This window comes from Dama dama, chromosome 14 (assembly GCF_033118175.1).
Source record: "Dama dama isolate Ldn47 chromosome 14, ASM3311817v1, whole genome shotgun sequence".
NCBI lineage: Eukaryota > Metazoa > Chordata > Mammalia > Artiodactyla > Cervidae > Dama > Dama dama.
In genome coordinates, this window is record NC_083694.1 from 63,942,014 (window position 1) to 63,956,933 (window position 14,920).

General features: G+C 39.0%; 1 non-coding gene across 1 annotated transcript; it reads right to left on the reverse strand.

Moving 5' to 3' along the window:
- Positions 1-10,084: 10,084 nt before the first annotated feature.
- LOC133069742 (small nucleolar RNA SNORA51) lies at positions 10,085-10,220 on the reverse strand. The gene has a single exon (XR_009695966.1). It is a non-coding gene; the product is annotated as a small nucleolar RNA SNORA51 (small nucleolar RNA).
- Between the last annotated feature and the right edge of the window lie 4,700 nt (positions 10,221-14,920).

Here is a 14,920-nt window from a genome sequence, read left to right on the forward strand (position 1 = left end):
CTAGACAGTGATGCTCCAGCATTCTGTGTTTCTGAGTGACACTGATTACCAAAGACATGTACCAACCTACACTGCACAGGTGAGTGAGAAATATGACATTTTTGTGCTCAACCCCTGAGATTGGGGATTGTTTGTTAATGCAGCATAACCTAGCAGCATCCTATTGATACAATAGCTGAAACTTTAAATCAGCATTTGATGCATCAGTATCTTTGAGGGTGAAATTAGAAGCTGTTTTCTTTCTCTTTTACCATGAAATCTTGTTTAGTTAATCAATGGACTGTCCTCACTATAGAAAGAACTTCTTAATAACTTATAAAGGATTTCAAAGGGCTTGTTATCTCCTTAAATTATAAAAAAAATTTTTTTAGTATTTTTGGCCAGGCAATTTTTTTTTTTTTTGCAGAGAACCATTCATAGCTTTTATCTAGTTCCCCAGGAAGCCTGTAAACTACATAATAATAAGAAGAACCACTATGGAAGCCTGTATTTATAAATTCCTTCATCAGTAAAGAGTTGTATCACAACTTAACATTGATCAGTAAACAGTAGCCATAGTCAGAACGTAAGTTAGAAAGACTTACTATTTTGGAAAGTTTAATGAACAATAACTATGTACAGATTCTAAATTAAATAATATTCTGGTTTTCTAACCTTTAAATTTGTTAAACTTTTTCATCATTGGTAGCTCTCCAGATTATCATAACATTTTTTTAAGGTGCCATTGGGTGAAGTATTGTTTCATCAGTGGATTCTGTTTACCACTTCCTGATTTGGGTCTATGGAAAACACTCATGAACACATATACATATACATACATACATACACACATACACATGCAGACATGCACACACATATACATACACCTGGTAGAAATTCGATCAAAAGGATAAACTGAACTATCTTCAGATGTCTCTACAGGGATCATGGTATTTTATGGAACCCTAGATGTTTTATGGAACCACAGAAAGAGAGAGATGGGTCAGATGGCTTTGTCTCCTAATCTCATTCACTCCTTGTATGTGTTTTACATGATATTATCTCTCTCTTCTCTTACCCTCACTCTCTCACCCTCTTTCTCCAGAACTCCTGTTTTAAAAAAAATTTTAAGAACCACTAATATAAATTGTACATGAGAACATAGTGAGCTATCTTCAAGAGCTTGGAAGTGAAGTTGACTTCTGAGAGTTCAACTGTGAAATTCAAACTAAGAAATGATATAAGAAATAGGAAAAATTGTAATGTATTGAAGAAAGAGGATGGTTCTCAGGTCTGAATAATATATGACTCAGCCAAATCAGTAACATTTATGTTTCCAAAGAAATAACCTGCCCCTCATAAAAGACTGAAGAAAGCATAGGGTGATTAGTAACAGATCATGGAACAGGAAGACTTGAACAAATGGATCCATCATATTACTTTGGGAGGGCCCTAAATTCTCTCTTCCTCTCCTAACATTTCTGCCTCAACCTAAAAGAAGGAATTTTTCTTCCCAAGGAAGAAGAAATTGATACTTAGATTGGTTTAAAGCCATGTTTCATTGCTTCCCAAATTTAGCAAGTTGATCTAGGAATGCATCTTTGGGAGATCATTGCCTCTGTTAACACAGGAGACAATGGGGATTAAGCTCTGAGAGAGTAATTTAACTTGCTAGTGAGCCCTGGCTTGCAAAGCTATTAAAGTGAACCATGTGTGTATGTGCGTGCTAAGTCACTTCAGTCGTGTCTGACTTTGCAACCCTTCAGACTGTAGCCTGCCAGGCTCCTCTGTCCATGGGCTTCTCCATGCAAGAATACTGGAGTGGGTTGCCATTTCCTCCTCCAGGGGCTCTTCCCAACCCAGAGATCAGACCCACATCTCTTATGTCTCCTGCAGTAGCAGGCAAGTTCTTTACTGCTAGTGCAACCTGGGAAGCCCGAATTGAACAATAGGAACTGCTGATATTCAACCATTTTTAATCTACAAAAATGAAAGTTATATATGGTTCTACATGATTCTATCTGATGAACTGAGATTTGAGTTCAGATTGATCTAGTTCCAACGCTTTCTTTCCACTATGAAGCACTGCCCTTTTTTTGCAAAATGTGTGAAATGTATTTACTGGCCTATTTTAAGAGGTATGTGTATGGGAGGGGAGAGCATGATGATTGGAAGTGATATTTATAAAGACCGACTGAAAACAGTGTGTAGGATGGATTGAAGAGGCTTTATGTAGAAAGACTAGGTGTGAGAGGGACTAGGACCATGAAGAAGCATGATATTAAAAGGGATAGAAAGGATGGGAAGAATTCAAAGGAAAAAAACATCTGGAAACTTAACTTCTCCACCCTTGCCAGAGGGACACTAAAGAGATCATTCCTTGCTTTGGGGGACAGTCCAGCTCTGCCCACGCATAATCAGTAGACAGACCTGATATCCGATCCGATGACTCACTTTTTATGTAACGAGAGTGATTCACTTTTCTTCTGTCTACATTTTCTCTCTGGGCTGTCTTTTCCAATCCCATAGCCTAGACTGCCAAATGAATGTCAATGACTTACAAATCTTTATCTCTTTGCCAAAACCTTTCTCTTGGTCACAGATTCCTTTACTCCATTGACAATGGAATAGCTTCATCTTATTGTCCCAGAAGCATCTCAAATTCAGTGTATACCAAGTTGAATTCACAGATTTCTCCATTAATTTGGTCTCCCCTGTATTTCTACCATTAGTTAATTAAAATCATACTAGGGACTCATATTGATTTCTTCTCCTCCATCCTCAACATCTAATCTGTTTTTCTATCCTTTTCTTTTATCTCCTAAACATTTCCTTTGCTCTGTTTCCATTGTCAGATTTCAGCTGCACACTGTTTTTTTATAATAGGATCTTAATTCCCCAACCTGGGACCAGGGATCAAACCTGTGCCCCCTGCAATGGAAGCGGTGGGGGGTGGGGGGGGTCCTAACCACCAGACCAGCAGGAAATTTCCTGTAATGGCCTTTTTTATTAGTCTTCTTTTTCTATCTTAGAAGACACTCTTTAAGTAAATTGCCAGTAATTCCCCCTTCAGAAAACTCCTTTCCATGGCTTATTTTCACCACCTGTTTACTGATTAATTTTCTAGCTTCATCTTCCACTATTCTTTCCCTTGCATTTTTTTTTTTCATTTCTCTAATGATTTCCAGACAAAAAGGATTGTCAACTACCCCTATACACCATAGCTTGTCATGCCTTCATGCATGTATACAGATTCTTCCTCCACCTAAAAGGCCGTTTCCTCCACCTCTGCCACACCTCATACCCTGCCTTGTCCACCTAGTTGTCTTAGTCATACTTAAAAACAGCTTTCCATCTTTCCTTGAATCCCTCCCACACCTCCTTCTCCTTCCCCCAGGCAGAGTGAGTTGTTCCCTCTTTTCTACTCCCATAATGCCTTCTTTCTATATTTACATTGCACTAATTACCTCCTTATATAACAACTCTCCACCCCATAAACTTGAGGTATATTCTTGAGGGTCATATCTTGAATGAGTGAATGAATGAGGTAGTCTAAGCCAATTTGATTTCCCTTTTATGATATATATATATATAAAATGAACTATTGAAATGTAACTGGTATTTCCAAAAGTCTGTGAAACACAAATTGTTGTGATTCAACCTTAACAAGGACCAATCAAAAATGGACAGTAAGTTTCTCTTCTTTTCTTATTCTCTGTGATTAAATAAGGAAAATCTTCGGTTAGGCCTTACAGTCTATAAGACTTCTGGAATACATTTATAATACATCTATATATTTATATTTATAGATGTATTTATAATACATCTATATATATAATACATCTATAATACATTTCATGTTCAAAATAAAACTATTAGATTAAAATTTCCAATTATAAATATGGCTAACAGTCACTTATGTGTTACTCAGGTGGTTGGGTCAGAAGATTTTAAGAGACCAAGTGCATGGGAAGACATTCTTCCACTTGATTGTTTAATATCTTCATGGTCTTTTAACTACTGTCAGGTATTGTATGCTGACTTCACCAAAAAATTCAACTTTTATTCTTTCTTTTGAATTTCAAGAAAATCTTTCATCTTTGTATATAAAAATGTTAATTGATGATTAAATACCATATTTCACTGATTAGTTGACCATTAAGCCAATATACAAGACCTTTAAAAATCTATTCATTTCTATTATTCAGAGCTCTGTGTCCAGGAAAAGATCATAGTTTTAGAAACATTAGGTCTTTCTAGTTAGTTCTTAAAAGCATAGTTTTCTAGAGTACTTAAAAGTCAAGAATTCAAAATTTATTTATTATTTTTCAAACATTTTTAAGTAATCACTTCTTGGTATGTTTTTGGTATGTTATAGACTCAAAGTGTTATTGAACCACTCACTATTTGGGAAACAGAGTTGAGGAGGATCTCTTATGCTTTCTTCTGAGGAAACCTTCCAAGGGAACATTAACCTGATTGGAGCCAAGTCTTAGATGTTGTTGGATCGCATCTACCTGTGGATGGGTTATGGTGTATTGAAAGGTCCTGTGCCTAATTGTGAATCTCTCTTCTTTCTTTTGCCCCATGAAGCAGGAGCCATAGAAACTTTCAAAGGGTCTTCTCCTAAGGTGATCTAAGCCACCCTACTCTCCTTCCTTCCCTTCTTAGCATCTACAAACATTCCCATCTCTTTAGTCCTCTGTACTAAGTGATCAACCTGAAGACAGAAAGACCCTGAGGTGTGGACCCAGTTTTGTACTTAAACTGGTGAGAAAGGACGTTATAGTAATCCTTTTCACCAGGTCACATTTATTAATCTGGCTAACCAGAGATCTCTGCATTGGAACTTAAGTACAGGCCCACTTAATAATAAAATGGTAGCTTTTTTTGCCATTTTCCTTAGATCCTGTGCATGTTTCTTCTTTGTGGAAATCATGTGGGAAGGACTAACAGGGCAAAGACTGTGTGGAAGAATTTTGGAGTTTGTTGGCAACAATACCATATAAACATTCTCCAAAATTTCATGATCTATCAAAACAAACTTAAAAAAAATTTTTGTTTATTAATTTTTGGCTGCATTGGGCCTTGATTGTGGTACATGGACTGCTCATTGCAATGGCTTCTCTTGTTGCAGAACACGGGTTTTAGGTATGCGGGCTTTAGTAGCTGAGTGGGCTCTAGAGCGTGGACATAGTTGCTCCATGGCATGCGGGATTGTCCTGGACCAGGAATGGAACCTGTGTTCCCTGCACTGGCAGTTGGATTCTTAACCACTACCACCAAGAAAGTCCGATAACAAGCTTTCTGGGACTTCATTTTTATTATCCTCATGATCAGGGTTATTGTCATTGTCATCATCATTATCATTTGGACATTACTCAGAGTTTTCATGGCTAAAATTGCAGAAGAATTAAGAAAATATTGTAAGAAACTGAAAGATGAGATGGTTTTAAATGTAAAAGATAGTGACAGAATAATGATTTAAAAATCATTATCATAATAATAATCACAATAGTGACATTAACAGCTAACACTTATTGGACAGTTAATCTGTGCCCCACCTTTTGGCCATTGTCTCATATGTGAAATTTTACTAAATTTTCAAAACAACCTTAGAAGTAGGTGAAAGTGAAGTCTGTCAGTTGTGTCCAACTCTTTGTGACCCCATGGACTGTAGCCTACCAGTTTCCTTCATCCATCGGACTTTCCAGGCAAGAGTAGGAGTGGGTTTGTTATTTACTTCTCTGGGGGATCTTCCCGACCCAGGGATCAAACTCGGCCCCCCCCCCCCCCCACATTGCAGGCAGACACTTTATAGTCTGAGCCACCAGGGAGAGGGGATATGAAGTAGGTACTATTAATCATTTTCATTATACAGGTTAGAAAACCAAGGGCTAGAAAACTTATATAATTTTCCTGAAGTCCCAAACAGCACTAGTGTTTGGTATAATGTTAATTTGGGAATTTGGAAGGAAAGTGATGACTACAAATCTTATTTCTAGATTTATGTTCTCATCACTAGTATAAGCAAAATTTGAAAAGGAAAAAAAAGTTGAAAAGGAGCTTAATGCAAATTAAATTTTATGAATCTTTTTGGTTAAAATATTTATTTATTGGGACTTCCCTGATGGCCAAGTGGCTAAGACTCTGCATTCCCAATTCAGGGGGTCCAGGTTTGATCCCTGCTCAGGGAACTAAGTCCCACAAACTTCAACTAAGAGTTTGCTCTCCACAGCTAAAGATCCTGAATGCCACAATGAAGATCGATCTCCCAACTGAGACCCGGCACAGCCAAATAAATACATTAATTCAAAAAATAAATATTAAAAAAGAGATACATTTGTTAAAATACTGACTTAGCACCTACCTTTATTTGGTGACTCAGTATTCTTTTATTTAGATTTATGACCTAATTAAAATTAAAAGTTGTTGAATTTCAACTTTGTAGCACTTCTATGAGTTTTCTTTTAATACACAGCATTGAATAACTGAACTCTAAGCATTCATTAATGAGTACAGACCTCATGCTCTTTGCTATTCTGGACTTAACAGAAATTTGGCAGAAAACTATGTATTTCTGGACTATTTTCTTAGGAATATGTAGTCTGTCCACTCTTATAGACATTTTTTTCTTTAAATTAAATCATCCAGATTTACCGAGTTGATCTTTGGAATTATACATTAGCTTATATTGAAAAATATTAGTGAATTATTCCTTTTTAAGTGAACTACATAGGCTTAATTTATGTATTCAAAACCAATAGTTGAGGTTTAGAGGTTTAATTGCTATAAACAATGTATTACACTGCTGGTCATGTTTCTAGTTTAAATTTATTCTAATCTTCTTCATAGCACTTAAGAAAATTTATAGTGTCCCAGTGTTAATGTGAACTAACAATAGGTGAAATGGAGTCATGGAATATTTTAGTCTCTACACCTTGGTAGAACCATTTCTAATAATCATTTCTTTGATATCAAGACTGTGGTCAGTAATGCTATCCATAATAAATTGTGGTGAAAAAGAAAGATCCTTTGAAGGTAGAATATAGTAGAATAGAATTGAAGGAATTATTTGGAGAATCTTTCAGTTGTGGATTTTAACTTTTCCATCTTAGAAGCTCCCCCCAACTCCGTCCTCTCTACTGCTGTATATCATCACATGTTAACTGTGTTTTTCAATAATGCACTGTACATATCAATCGAATATTGAGTCATTAAATATACATTTCTGAACAACATAATGAGTAACATGTGGAAGAAACAGCTGAGAATAAATATAAAAACATGTGCTTAACTGCAGTCTAGGGCAGGATTTTCATCAAAGGTCACTTCTTCTTAGGGTGATCCTCACTTTTATCTGTAAAGCAGCCAGGGCAATGTTTGTATAGTTGTATTTTGTATTTCAACTCCTCTAGTATCACTAATAGAAGATTTATCTTGTTGTTTTTTTTTCCCATAAGGATTTTATTTGCAGAAAAGACATGCAAAATGGCATTAGTAAAATGGAAAATCAGAACAAAGGGAGAAATAAAACAAAAATATCCTAACTCTATGATAATTTAGTAGTCAAACTTCATACTTGTCTCAGAGCTTCCTGACCTACAAGGAAAAAACAGTGGAAAATGTGGTCAGTTACATCAGGGCTTCTTACCTGTTATATAATAGTACAAACAGAACACTGTAATTATTTTATGGGATGTGATGGAAAACAGAGGTGCCTGCTCTATTAACTCTGGGATCCAACAAACGTGAGGCTGAGAGGATCAATATCTGGGCAAACCTATAAACACTCCCAGGTATGCTCATGAGATATGACATCATGGTTGGAAAATCTGTCACTTGGTTCACATCTCTGGAGAAAACGGTGTCTCCTAGTTTCTTGGGACTGCTCTTCCTAGGTCTAAATTCTAAAATGCTACATGTATCATGTTGAGAATACATACGGATAGATTTCTTAGATTTGCAGCTAGTATCTGCATAGTCATTCACTTTTGATGTAAATTAGTGTCATGATTTGCCACTAAAAATTTTTTTGTTTACAGGTTTGTTTGGCTTTCACTGTTTCTAGGCATGGTCTCATCCTACATGGCAGGTTACAGCATCATCCAGTTCTCCAAAGGAATTTCTTAGAGTAAGAGGTGTAGGGTTCCCTCCCTGCCTTCTAGTAGAAGACACATAATTTCCTTTGGGGAGCCTTAAGACCAGCCAGTTCTTCCGCCATGGCAATAATGTATGGGTATGTGTTCTGCCATTGCCCTGCCCTCTCAAATACTATGAAGGGCTTGGTGGGCAGGCCATTGCAACTTGCTGCCTGCAGGAAAAGGGAGACAAATTTTCATGTAAATGTAGACTTTTGCATAATATACCTGTTTCCAAGTTATGCAAGTTGTAACGGGCAGTATTTTGGAAACAAACACACAGGTATAATCAGCTACTAAGATACATAAGAAGAATATGTGGAAAGTGTTTTCTCCTAAAGGGCCTTGTGAGGGGTGTGGAAAGGAGCTTTTAAAAATGAGGGAGACTCCAAATCCTGTTGCCAAGCAAGGCTGTGCAAAGTAAACAGTGTATACACTCCCGGGGCTCTTCTTTGTAGGATCTGGATTGGAATGAGAACAGCAGATATCACACCCAACTGTTGCCATGAAAATTAGAGGAATTAACTCAGGACCTGAAGATTCAGGTCACTTGACTGAAAGGGAAAGGAACACTGTAATAAGTGCTCAAATTTATTAGGTAGATGATATTTCCTTCTAGGCAATTTTCTTAATGCTTTGGTGTGAAGTGATGTGAAAAAAGAAGTTTTTTTGCTGAATTAGAAAACTATCCATGCAGAATAATACCTAGCGCTTTTATGAATCATCCTAGGCTTCCTAGGTGGCGCCAGTGGTAAAGAACTCACCTGCCAATGCAGGAGACATAAGAAACGCAGGTTCAATCCCTGGGTTGGGAAGATCCCCTGTAGGAGGGCATGACAACCCATTCCAGTATTCTTGCCTGGAGAATCATGTGGACAGAAGAGCCTGGTGGGTTACAGTCCATAGGGTCACAAAGAGTTGGACACAACTGAGCGACTTAGCATGCATGGACCATACTGACTGTACAAATCACTGCATTATGTAGAATTGGTTTTCACGGTGTTATGGCCTGAATTGTATCCCAATAAATTTATATGTTGAAACCCTAACCCCCAGTACCTCCGAATGTGACTGTATTTAGAGCTAGGGCCTTTGAGGAGCTAGCTAAGGTAACATGAGGTCATTAGGATGGACTCTAATCTAGTATGCCTGATATCCTTATAAGAAGAGGAGATTAGAACACAGATGCACAGAGGAAAGGTCAGGTGAGGATGCTGGGAGAAGGCAGCCACCTGCAAGCCAAGGAAAGAGGCCTCAGGAGAAACCAAACCTGCAGACACTTTGATTTTAGAATTCTAGCCTCCACAACTGTGAGAAAATGCATTTTTTGTGTTTAAGTCATCCAGTGTGTGGTATTATGTTATGGCAACCCTAGCAAAGTAATGCAGAGGGTGTGAAATTTAAAATGATCTCACGAGTGTTTTTTTAATCTTTTGAAAGAATGATTTCCAGGATTCTTCTGGTGGTCCAGTGGCTAAGACTCCATGATCGCAATGCAGGGGGCCCAGGTTCAATCCCTGGTCAGGGAACTAGATCTCACATGCTACAACTAAGAGTTCGAATGCCTAAAGATCCCACATGCTGTAATGAAGATCAAAGATCCCATGGGCTGCAAATGAGACCTGGCATGACCAAATAAATATACAAATAACACAGTAATTCCCAATATGTCTGCTTTATAGAATAAAGTGTGTTACTTTCCTCTGAAGTTGACTAAAGTTGCAAAGCTCCTCAATTTGAATAAAGGTATCCCTGACTGGCCTGTAAATTCCTTCAGAAAAGCAGCAGCCCTGTTCTTGGTTTTTATGTATTCTCTAGGTGATAGCATCTTTTAGGTACTTACTCTTTGTGTTTTTTTTTTTTTTTTTGGTCCATGCCATGTGGAATTGAAGTTCTCCAACCAGGATGGAACCCATGTTCCCTACAATGGAAGCAAGGAGTCTCTCTCTTTTTTTTTTAAACCTCCATGTCTCCCCATTCACAATACAGACCAGGTAAAGGGCCTGCCTGGGCTGAGGTGTATATGGGGTGGATTTACTCTGCCTCCTCTTTCTATACAGTCAGTGTAAGAACACAGCCTGTGGTAAGCACCGGGAGGCCCAGCAAGGAGTCTCAATCACTGGATCACTAGGGAAGTTCCATCACTCTTTAACTTAATTCTTTGATTTTTCATATAGGAGAAGTGAAATCTGCAAACTGTAAATAAACCAAGAATATTGCCTTCAGTTTGAATTGGAAATCCAGAAAGAATTTATTAAAAGGGTTTTTTGGGTTGTTGGGACCCATCAACAATGAATCATTAATTGCAAAATTTAGCAAGACCAATAGCTACAAGTTAGAGAAGGAAATGGCAACCCATTCCGGTACTCTTGCCTGGAAAATCCCGTGGACGGAGGAGCCTGGTAGACTACAGTCCATGGGGTTGCAAAGAGTCAGACACAATTAAGTGAGTTCACTTTTACTTTCACAGCTACAAGTAATGTTAGCTTAATCAATCACCTGGTAATTCATTAGACATTCGACATTTTTGTCCAGCTCTTGAAACTCTCTCCTGTTTTGACTTCTAAGATGTTATTTTGACCTCTCTTGCCTTCCTGACAAGAGCTTCTCTGTCTTCTGCTTAGGTTTTTCCTCCTCTAGTCTCCTCTTCAAAGCTGTTATACTTTCGAACTGTTATACTGAACAAGCATGCTTCTTGCCATGATCAAAACACTTTTTTTATTAAAAGAATATCTAAAGTTTACTTACAGGGCAGTCTTCTCCTACACATGGTAGGAAATTGATGGAGATCCATTCCTTTACTTTTACATCTTACAGTTTCAGAGACTTAGAAGCTGGGCGGAGGAGTGCTGGAAATCACCTATTCCTGCTTGATTCATTCTGCCATTCTTTGGTCAGGCTATCCTAGGCACAGCCTGCACTCTGAGATCAGTACTCACATCCCTAGAAGCTGAGGAGAAAAAGAGGCTACTATTGATCTGGATTTCCAAGTCAAATCTAGCTTAGGTCACATGCTAGGTTTCTACCAACTCTAACCTTTCATATTCTGCTTTGTGATGCTGGGTCTGGGACTGCGTTTCTTGGACTCCTTTGTCAGCTGGTTTCTTTTGTTTTAAAAAATTTATTTGGCCATGCTAGACCTTAGCGGGGTCTTTTTTGTAGTTACAAAAATGTTGTGAACTCTTAGTTGCAGCATGTGGGATCTAGTTTCCTGACCAGGGATTGAACCTGGACCCCCTGTATTGGGAGCATAGAGTCTTAACCACTGGACTACCAGGGAAGCCCCGGCTTGTTTCTCACTAGGGCCTATCAATGAGAAGCAAGAGAAGAAAATCAGAAGACAAGAGGAGGAAAGTAAAGGAATTTCTTCCCCGTTTTTCCATTTGCATCTCGTCACTTCAGCAGCAGGGGAAGATGGCTCCAGATTCCAACTTCTTTCTGAACTCTCAGCACCCCCTTCACTGTGTTCCTTGGAAGAACCAGTAACTCTTAATATCAGGATGTATCCCCTTGTAGTTGGTGTAACAGTTCTGCTGCACATCACCCACTGGGCTGTAGCTCCCAGGCCATCCAGGGATCTGCCCAGACAAATACCCTCCACAAAAGACCACACCCGAGCTGTGGAGAATCTCCCCCTACGACTTGTAGCAACAGATCTCAGAGACCCCCTCCCATAAATTCCTATGTCCCTACCCCTCATCCTTTTTTTTTTTTTTTTTTTTGCTTCTGCAGATCTAGCAATTATTAAGCTCCTGTTTGCTTTTCCAACCTTTTCATACTTAAGAGTTCCCTGGATTAATTCATCTCTCTTTGAAGTACCCAGTGTGGTTTCTGTTTACTTTCTTGGGCCCTTGGTTACGCAGGTCTCAGGGCCAATCACTAATTGCTCAGTACAGATAATGACCATAGTTGGTCGAGTCTGGGACATAAGCCCATTTCTGTAACGAGGGCAGGGTCTTTTACTAGAAAAGGAATGGGTTGGGAGGATGGCACTAATGTACAGCTTTGAGGCAAAAAACTATAGTCATCATGGTAAAAAAAAAAAAAAACAAGTTTCTGGGCCCCATGGGAAAGGAGGGAGGAAGATGGTAACTGGGAAAGAGGAAGTGAGATTAAGGGAGGTTTGTTCTGAGATGGATATGCATGTTTAAGTGCTGATCAGTTCAGTTCAGTCACTCAGTCGTGTCTGACTCTTTGTGACCCCATAGACTGCAGCATGCCAGGATTCCCAGTCCATCACCAACTCCCAGAGCTTGCTCAAATTCATGTCTATCGAGTCAGTGATGCCATCCAACCATCATATTCACCATTGTCTCCTTCTCCACACACCCTCAATCTTTCCCAGCATCAGGGTCTTTTCAAATAAGTCAGTTCATCACATCAGGTGGGCAAAGGATTGGAGCTTCAGGTTCAGCATCAGTCCTTCCAATGAATATTTAGGACTGCTTTCCTTTAGGATTGGTTGGTTGGATCTCCTTGCTGTCCAAGAGACTCTCAAGAGTCTTCTCCAACACCACAGTTCAAAGGCATCAATTCTTTGGTGCTCAGCTTTCTTTATGGTCCAACACTTACATCCATACATGACTACTGGAAAAATCATAGCCTTGACTAGACGAACCTTTGTTTGCAAAGTAATGTCTCTGCTTTTTAATATGCTGTCTAGGTTGGTCATAGCTTTTCTTCCAAGGAGCAAGTGTCTCATGGCTACAGTCACTGTCTACAGTGATTTTGGAGCCCAAGAAAATAAAGTCTGTCACTCTTCCCATTGTTTCCCCATCTATTTGCCATGAAGTGATGGGACTAGATGCCATGATGGAAAGTACTGATATACAGAAGGGGATAAAGAGATGAAAGGCAGACAGTGGGTGGTGCTGGGCTAACAAGGGAGTGGGAACCCAGGATGAGGCTATGTCTTGAATGATGGAGATGGGGCACATTTTGCTGAAACAGGAGTGAAGGAGGCTATAGTAGACCCAGGCGCAGGGACAAAGGCAATGGGATTCCCAGGAATACTGAAGGCACATTTTAATTTAGGAATCATGAATTTGTAAGAGTCCCACATTCTCTCCTGTGAGTATGGAACACGTGTAGAGAAAATATCAGTTAAGTATGAAGTCAGTGTGGACAAAATGTGAAGAAACTGAATATTTAATTGCTTCCAGGGATTTTACCATAATAAAAGGGAATGAGAATGGGGACAAATGAGCTTAATGTTTTGGCAAGAGAATTATTGAGGTGGTGGACCATTTATTCTGGAAAAGGAGAGAAAAAAAGGCAGAAGGGAGCTAAAGAAAAGAAATACAGCAGAGATGCTAAAGGACTGGAGAACCCAAGGGGATCCAGGGGTGTCCCATAGTGGGGAGGGCATTATTCAAACAAACAGTCTGAAAGAATAGAAGGATATGGTCACAGAACAAAATGCTTAACTTAATAGCATGATGACTTTATCTAGGTGATGATAATGGAAATGGACCACTAAGAGAAGAAGAAAATGTCGAATAGCCATGATATATTTATTTGTAATTACCACAATAACTCCACGCTTCATACTTTCAACATTTGTTTTCTCCACTGAGTTAAATTGGGAGCCCGTTGAGAGCAGAGATTGCATCTTAAATATATTTTGTTCACCTGGAATCTCTTGGTTCCTTTTGAAAGAACAAAAGCTCTTTCCTGTAGAATATTTTTGATAGATACAGCACTATTTTAATGAAATAGTAAAAATAGAAATTCAAAGAATTTTTTTTGACTTGTTCATTACCTTCAGAAAGATGAGATATGATTATTCTGCTTTGCAAGTGTAGAAACAGAAGGTCTGAAGAGGGTAAATTATCACCCCAAATGAGTTAAAACTAACTTCAAATGTACAGACACGTAATTGATTTAAAAGAGAATACGTTCTGAATTTTTTGTAACAAAAAACATGGCCTTTGGGGTGGGTTTAATTTCCACGTATGGTTTTGTAAAAGTAATAATGAAATGGCTATTACCGGATGTAAGTGCAGGCTCAAAGGGGTGTTGTAGTGAGTGGCAGTGGCAGTAGTCCAGCCACTGGAACCTGAGGGAAATGGGAAGTGTAAGTGACACCCATGTTGTCATCTTTCCTGTTGCAAAACCACTCTTTCTCTTTTTGCACACCATTTTCTCCATCAGCCCCCCTCCTTACTCCAACGTAATATTCCAACAGGGCCAGCCCTCTTTGCCTCATGCTGACCATCTCTGGTCCCCTCCCACTATGGTCTCCTGAGACTTGACACTGTTTAGGATTAAGCTATCAACTGACTAGGTCTTCCCTGGTGTCTCAGTGTCAGTGAGTTTGCCTGCCAATGCAGGAGACGCAGGTTCGAGCCCTGAGTCGAGAAGATTCCCTGGAGAAGGAAATGGCAACCCACTCCAGTATTCTTGCCTTGGAAATCCCATGGACAGCGGAGCCTGGCTGCCTATAGTTCTTGGGGTCACATGGGACACAACTGAGCAACTGAAGAATGATGATCAACTGATTAGTGCTTAAAGAATTTTAAAAGTCACCCTCATAAAGCCATATTTATTCAAATAGACATCCCACATGATGACTGCATTCCTCTTGTTCAGAAACACTTAGCCAGTGAATTAATCACTCCTGAGGCAGATTTAAGGGCTTCCCCCTTGGCTCAGACAGTAAAGAATCCAACGGTAAAGAATCTGCCCAGGAGACCTGGGTTCAGTCCCTGGGTTGGGAAGATTTAAAGTTATTCATAGAAGTGAAAGAGCCACGGTTTGAAAATGTTTACTTCTTTAAAAATAAATTTGAGAGGAAACAA